Source organism: Zalophus californianus, chromosome 5 (assembly GCF_009762305.2).
Source record: "Zalophus californianus isolate mZalCal1 chromosome 5, mZalCal1.pri.v2, whole genome shotgun sequence".
Taxonomy (NCBI): domain Eukaryota; kingdom Metazoa; phylum Chordata; class Mammalia; order Carnivora; family Otariidae; genus Zalophus; species Zalophus californianus.
This window is the reverse complement of record NC_045599.1, coordinates 67,172,259-67,180,318: the sequence shown is the minus strand read 5'-3', so window position 1 is coordinate 67,180,318 and position 8,060 is coordinate 67,172,259.

The following is an 8,060-nucleotide window of genomic DNA, read 5'->3' as shown; positions in this document are numbered from 1 at the left end:
ATCCACACATTTCATATATATTCTCTTATCTTTTGGCAAAGTGCCTTTTTTATTCCTGGAAGAATATTTATTGATGTGATAATCTGAAATGAAAAGTGGTCTCCCATGAAGGAGATGGAAGAGAAAGGAGTGTTCATCTTTCTTAATAGACGGGGCAGAGCCAGTTGACTGGATCACAGGGTTTCTCTGCACTTTCTGCGTGTGTCTGTGTGTGGGGGGTGGGGGCAGGGACGGAGGGGGTGGGGAGGAGAGAAAAGGAGCCTTGTAACAGGAACAAAGATGGGACATCGCGCCCCCTCGCGGCCAAGCTTCATATTGCGCAGACCCGGCCCTCTTGGGCTTTCTTTAGCCAAATGAATCCTGTAATTTCCTCCGTTGAACCATTCAGCAGCCGCCTCTCAGGCCCAGCCTCCGGCCATCATCCAATCACCAGGCGCCATGCAAATCACCTCTTCCGTTCTCCAAACCTGCGTCGGCCTTAGCGGTTGCTCTTGCCGACTCGCCCGCGTCTCTTTCCTCCGCTCCACGTCCCCTCCCTCCTCCTCTCCCGCCCGAGCAGCTGCCGGGGAAGAGGGCAGGGCTGGGTGCCTCATGCATATGCAGATGATCTTCCTCCTCCCTCCCGCTTCTCCTGCACCCCCCGCCCCTTCTTCCCCCGCCTCAAACCCCCACCCCCCGACCCCCGCCTTGCGCCTGCGCCTCCTGCGGTTTCCCCGCGGCGTCCGCGCGCCTAGACGTGCAGTCCTCCGAGCTCTGAGCTCTCGTCCGGGGCAGCTGTTTCTCAGAAGGAGGCCTGCGCGCGCTCTTGGAACAGGAGAGGGAAAGGGAGGAAGGTACTATCCTTGAAATCCTCTCGAAGGTCAAGTTTGAGGCTTGCTGAGCAGGGGCGAAAGGCGTCGAAAATGCCTCAGCAGGTCTGCAGGAAGGTTCTGCACGCCGAATGATTTTGAAATGCCTTTCTCCTCCTAAACACCAGATTAATTTCTCTGAAACACACAATGTACTGGTCACGTCCAAAGGCAGGATGATGATAGATGATGTTGAAAGCCCAGAGTTACAGCGTGTATTTGTCTTGTACATCAAGGCTACACAGCTTCTTAAACGGCAAAGAATTGGAGATGAGATCAAACAGCATTAGATCTACTCAGTAGTATGAGAGAGAGTGGAGGCGTGGAGGGAAAGGGCACGGGGTGGCTTAAGACCTGCTAAAGGCGCGCAGTTTAATGTCGGGGGCTTAAACTACACAGGTGAGCAGACTTAGAGCACAAACGCGGACCCATGAAAGAAAAACCAAATCTGGAGGAAAAAAAGACCTGGGAATAGTGGATTGTTCTTGTTACTTATATCCAGACTCTGGTTTCCGGCCTTTTCCAGCTACCGGTAAAGGGTATTCAAGCTTTGAATACTGCTCCGAACTGACCTTGAGGCACATTGAGGGGCAAATGTCAGTGGAGAAAATCGCGGTTTGTATAGTGCTTTGAGATCGTCTAGTGAGAAAGTAGGAAAATTGTGAAGTGATTTGTTTCATAGATGTCTGTTTGGACATAGGAATATTTAAAGGACTTTATAGTGAGAATTGAGTCAGTTGCCCCTCAAATCTTACACTATGGAAAAGTGAGTAGAGAGCACAAGATTTCAAATATTTTGTCATAATTTATTCATTCAACACATTTTTATGGAGTGCTTATTACACACATTGTATGTGCCTTGATTCTCTGGTGTGATGGAAATTAGGGAGAGGAACAGGGATTCGGGATGGTTTTTGCCCTGGAGTTGCTCCTTGTCTTGCAGAAAGAGGAGACAGAACAGATAAATATGTAACCTGTAGCATGGAAATGGCTTAAATATCTGTCAAGAATACAGTGAATGAGTATATGGGCATCTTCCTATAGTGAAATACTCTGCAGCAGTTAAAAATGAATAGATCATCTTGAAAGCAGGGTTGGATGAAAAAAGCAAATTGCAAATAATAGTAATATTAGTATTAATAACTTAATGTGAAGAGATTTTGTAAACCTTTCCAAATATAAAAGTTGGTACATAATTATGTAGTAGAACTATACAAACGTGTCAGATGGAGGTTATCCCTGGGGAGAGAGGGATCCTTTAACATATGGGCTTGAGCTATATGAATAATGTTTATTTCCTTAAAGAAGAAAGGTGGGATGGGCCGGGGCGGGGGGGGGGGGGGGGGCGGGAAGAATAGAGAATTAGAATGTTAATAGAACATAGAGAAGTATGGGAAGGCTTTACTGAAGAGCTGACATTGAAGCTAAGTTCTTGAAGTGATCAGCAAGAGTTTGAGTTCTCTCTGACATAAGAAATACTGAAGCTTTTACACTTGTTATCTAATTTTTAATATCCATACAGGAAAATTCACTTTTGGGGGTATAGTATTCTATTGAGTTTTGCAAGTGCAAGGAGTCATGTAACCACCACCAGCAGGAAACAAAATAGTTCCATCACTCCCTCCTGTGGGGATATAAGCATTTCTTAATATATATGCCTCAGAGTTCCAAAGTCAAATATCAAATGTTTTTGAGTTATCTGCTCCTTGGAGCCTTATTTATTTGCTTATTTTACAAACCTGTAGCCCTCTCGTGGTTATTTGAAAGCTGTGTTTGTCAAAGGCAGCTGGCCCAGTATTAACGTGCAAGACGGGAATAAGGGAAGCAAACATTTTAGGTTGACGACATTCTGGGCGTGGTTTAGAATAGAGAAGAGAACAGTCCCAGCTGTAAAGAGTGATGACAACGTTGTGATTAAAGGAGTGCTGTTTCTCATCCTTGTTCCATTGCTAAAATAGGCTGGTATTTCAATTTAAATTGTATGCAGTTGCTACACTGAGACTTTGCATGTCATCCTTAGTCTTAGTCTTACTTCTAATAATTAGCATCACCCTTTGGTAAATGACTCTAGAAACAAAAATTTCATTTAACTAGTCAACTAAGGGACCAGTTTACTGACTAATAGCCCCTCGGAATTTACTTTGGATACATATAAGTAAAGGTTTTAGAGATTACACATCAAGGACTAGAGAGGCCACATTTGAGGTTTGTTAAGGCTTTTGAGACCTTGAGAACAACTCTACCTTATGTGTACCACAATTTTCTCACTTACAAAAGGGCAAAGGAGCAAACGTGTTGCTATTTTTTGTTTTAAGATCCCCCAGCAAGAAGCACTTTATGAGCCCTGCTTCCCTTCTAGGTTCTTTGGCCGGTCTAATAATTAAATTGATATAAGACAGATTAACAAGAGAAAAACAAGCAAAGTTCATACTTAGGGGAGCCCCATAAAAATATGAGACCCAAAGGCAGCTGGGTAATTGAGGCTTATATAACATCCTGAGCTAAGGAAAGGGATAGAGATCTGAGGGACAGAGGAAGGCCATTTACTGGAAAGCAGAGAAGATGTTTGGAAAACAAAGGTTACCCTGTTATGCAGATAACTTTAAAAAAAAGTATTTATTTGAGAAAGAGCATGAGAGAGAACGAGCAGGAGGAAGGGGCAAAGGGAGAGGGAGAAGCAGACTCCACACTGAGCAGGGTGCCCCATGCGGAATTCAATCCCAGGATCATGGGATCATGACCTAAGCCTAAAGCAGAGGCTTAATTGACTGAGCCACCCAGGGCCCTGCAGATAACTTTCTTGGGTAAAAAGATATCTCTGATAATAGCCCCTTTCCAATGTAAATTTAGGCAGTTGAGGAGGAGGTAAAGAACTTTCCCTGAGTCTGCTGGGTTTTGATTGCCTTTAGCTCAAAATAATCCTTATGACAGAGACATATTTTGGGGTGGCAAAATCTGCTCCCCTTTGCGGCATAAGTGAGTGCCTTATCATAATGTTGGGATAATGACATCTCAAGGCTTGTATGCTGCATTCACAATCAAGGAAAGTCCCAGAATGGGGTTGACTCAGCAGTACCTGACCAGGATGTTTAATGCAGTGAAAAATACCGTTGCCCCTAGGAATTAAATATAGAGGTGCCTGGAGCTTGTGTAAAGTTCTCTGTGCCATTTGAAAAAGGTACTCGGAGAAAAGACAGGCTGATTTTTAATTTTGATGTTTTACTCATAATTTTAAGTACATTTATGGTTTGCTTTGCAAAATGTCAACAGACATTCCAAGTGGATAACATTTAAAAAAGATTGAATTTCTTATATTTACTCTATTATCACTTCAAAAATATGGTCATTAGTGCCTACAGGTTCATTGGTTAAAAACAACCCACTCAAAGGATTATTTAAAAACATGTGACAAAAACAAACAAACATGTGACAACACTTTTTGTTATTTTCCACATTGTCCCAAATTCTCACTGATGAGAATTCTAGCAAGATGGATCTAAAGGCTTCATTCTAGTTTTGATGCATTTAGGAAGGGCTTCAAATGGCATTCCCATGTACAAGATGGCCAAAGGACACTCTGAGAAGAAACAATTTATTATTTGATGGTATTACTTGTTCATGTTATAAATAACATGCTTTTGTATATTATATAGTCAGCAATTGACAAAACACTTTCACATAAATTATGTCATTTCATGTAAATTATCTCAAAATAACCTTCTAGGATGGACTGATAACAGTTATCCTTATTTTATGGTAAAGGATATGGAGGTTCAGAAATACTGAAAATAGCTTACTTTTTTTATGGAGTGCTTTCTTTATGCCAGGCAGTGTTCTAAGAACTTTCCATGTTTTAATTCATGTGATAGCAGTTGTAGGAAGCACATATTATTATTCTCATCTTCCTTTTATAGACTGAAGTGCAGAGGTACAGAGGGATAAAGTAACCTGTCCCAAGCTACAGAGTGAGTAAATAGTGGAGTCCCACGAGAATCCACCAGTCTGGTTCCAGACCCCAGTGACTAACCAGCACACTCTACCCAGAGTTCAGCAATCTGCCCATGAAATTTGGCCACTAAATGTTGAATCATTAACTTAGAGCATGGGTCTTCTTTTTTAAAAAAAATTTTTAAAAAATATTTATTTCAGAGAGAGAGAGACAAAGAGCACAAGCATAAGCGGTGGGGGGTGGGGGGCGGGGCACAGAGGGAGAAGCGGACTCTCCGCTGAGCAGGGAGCCTGATGCAGGGCTCGATCCCAGGACCTGAGCCGAAGGCAGACACTTAACCGACTGAGCCACCCAGGCGCCCCTGAACATGGGTCTTCTGATACCTAGCAAAGTACTTTTCCATTGTGCATTTGGTTGTAACTTGTCTCATTGTCTTTGCTTTATTGTGTTCCACGTTTTACTACCTTATGTACTTCGCATATTCCCTCTAATGGAATGTGAGCTTCCTTAGTACAGAAAAAAGAGGAAGATTTCCTTTTATACGTGGACTCTCTCCTACCATGTCTGGGAATTCTTTTAAGAGGGAGCCGCTTAAAATGAATTGAATTGAATTGAAGTAGTGGAACTCCTCGAACGTTTTAGACCTGAAAATTTGCAGCTGGATCTTTGGTGACATAAAAGTGGTTGACAGTGGGGCGCCTGGGTGGCTCAGTTGGTTGGGCGACTGCCTTCGGCTCAGGTCATGATCCTGGAGTCCCGGGATCGAGTCCCACATCGGGCTCCCCGCTGGACGGGGAGTCTGCTTCTCCCTCTGACCCTCTTCCCTCTCGTGCTCTCTATCTCTCATTCTCTCTCTCAAATAAATAAATAAAATCTTTGAAAAAAAAAAAAGTGGTTGACAGTGGGAAGGGGGCAGTGATTAAACCAGGGAAAAAAGGGAAAGTGTTGATAGGATAGGAAAGAGTGTGATAACTGTGTTTATATAATCCTTACTATGTGCCAGGCACTTTTTATGTATCAACCCATTTGATCCTTATGACATTCTATTATTACCTCCTTTTTATGAATGGGGAGAATGAGGCACAGAGGTTTTATGACCAACACATAAATACACATGTTTGTGGGTGTGTATGTGTGTAAAAGGAGGAGAAAGACAGTCATATACATTGTTACCCATCTCTCCATCTCCCACACCAACAATTCCCAAGCATTTCCTGGTGTATTTATTTGATTTTCTTTTTTAAGATTTTATGTATTTATTTTGAGAGAGAGAGAGAGAGAGAGAGAGAGAGAGAGAGAATGCAAGTAGAGGGAAGGGCAGAGGGAGAGAATCTCAAGGAGACTCCCCACTGAGTGTGGAGCTGGATCTCATGACCCATGAGATCAAGACCTCTGCTTAAACCAAGAGTCAGGCAGTCAACCAACTGAGGCACTCAGGCACCCCTATTTATTTGATTTTCATCAGATATTTTCTATCCTAGATGCCCTACACTACTGACTTCTCCTCCTCTAGTCTCTTCAAAGTACCACACTTATCTTTCTAAAATATATATATGATTTTGCTACTTGTATTAAAACATTTGCTGGTTCCTCATTGCTAAGAGGTTATGTGGCCAGCCACATCATAGCCTTATTTTACATTTTCATCATCATTTCTGCTTCCTTTCCCAGACCTCTTATTATGATTGTATTTAAACCCTTTTTAATCCCTGGATGGACCCTGTACTTTAATTCTCTTGTGACTGTTGGGAAGAGAAAATTTTTCTTTACCCTTCAGAGGTTTTTTTGGCTGGTTTAAGAATTACATTGATCTGAGACAGATTACCAGGAGAAAATCAAATTTAATTTCATACATACAGGGAGCCCACGTACATTCAAAGGGGAGGAGAGCAGTTCGCAGGGCAATAAAAAGAGAGGCAGATGATTGGTAATTAGATGTTTGCCTTGCCATACAGATGGGTCACTCAGATAAAATTTATCTCTGGTAGAAGCTCTCATTCTGAGAAAGACCCCCAATTTAAATTCTTCTAGGAAGTTAAGGGAGGGGCAAAAGTTTCTCTTTAGGTAACTTGTCCAACTTGGGTAGTAACGTGGGTAGTACATTTTCAGACAGATCTGTCTGACCCCCAGCCTATAAACTTAACCACTTTGTTGTTTTGCTTCCTCCATTGATACCCTGTATTACCCCACATTACATGATCATGTATCACTTTCTCTTCAATAATATGAACTCTTGAAAAACCAGTTATTTGATTTGCACACTTTCTGCCTAGAACAGAATCCGTACTATAGAAGACGCTCCAAAAAAAAAAAAACCAAAAAACAAAAACTCCATGAACACAGTTAAAAGACTGAATGGATATCGTATAATCCCCATTCTCTGAGCTACATCTCCCTCACCTGGCCCATTGTATCCCACACCACAGATCACAATCATGCAACTTCACTTTATTCTCCCACATTACTGACTTCTGAAGTGGCTAGTCACAAAATTTACCATCTTGACAACTGTTGCCAGTGAGAGTCTTTATTTAACACCGTTAGTAGGTATGGCCAGAAAATAATGACAAGGTATGATCTACTCTACAAGACTTGGGCTGCAGGCACTGTCTTTTGTTTTCTATTTCTTTTTTTTTTCCTTTTTTTTTTTTTAAAGATTTTATTTATTTATTTGAGAGAGAGAGAGAATGAGAGAGAGCACGAGAGGGAAGAGGGTCAGAGGGAGAAGCAGACTCCCTGCTGAGCAGGGAGCCCGATGCAGGACTCGATCCCGGGACTCCAGGATCATGACCTGAGCCGAAGGCAGTCGCTCAACCAACTGAGCCACCCAGGCGCCCTTGTTTTCTATTTCTGAGTTGAGTCAGAACTGGCTTGAATCTTAGCTTCATGATAAGCATAAACATTAATATTATACCCTTAGAGTACCCCTTCCCCTATTCAGAAATATTTAAGAGTTCTGTGGGTTTACAGAGGCCCCAAAGAAAAGTCCCATGGCTACTCTGGCCCCAGGAGAACTCATTGTCTCGGGCCATTGTGGCATTGCTTTGTTTTCCCACACGGTGCTGCACGGATCTCCAGGCCAGGATGCTCCTCTGAATGAGAGCATTGCCACAGGACACACATCTTAGTGCCCATCCTTTGGGTTTGCAAACCATCCAAGGACCTGCTAGTAAAATACCATGCTAGATGGTATCCAGTGTCCACACTCCACCTCTGGGGATTCACCCACAGGAATCAGCAGTCTTCCCCTTCCCTTGCCCCAA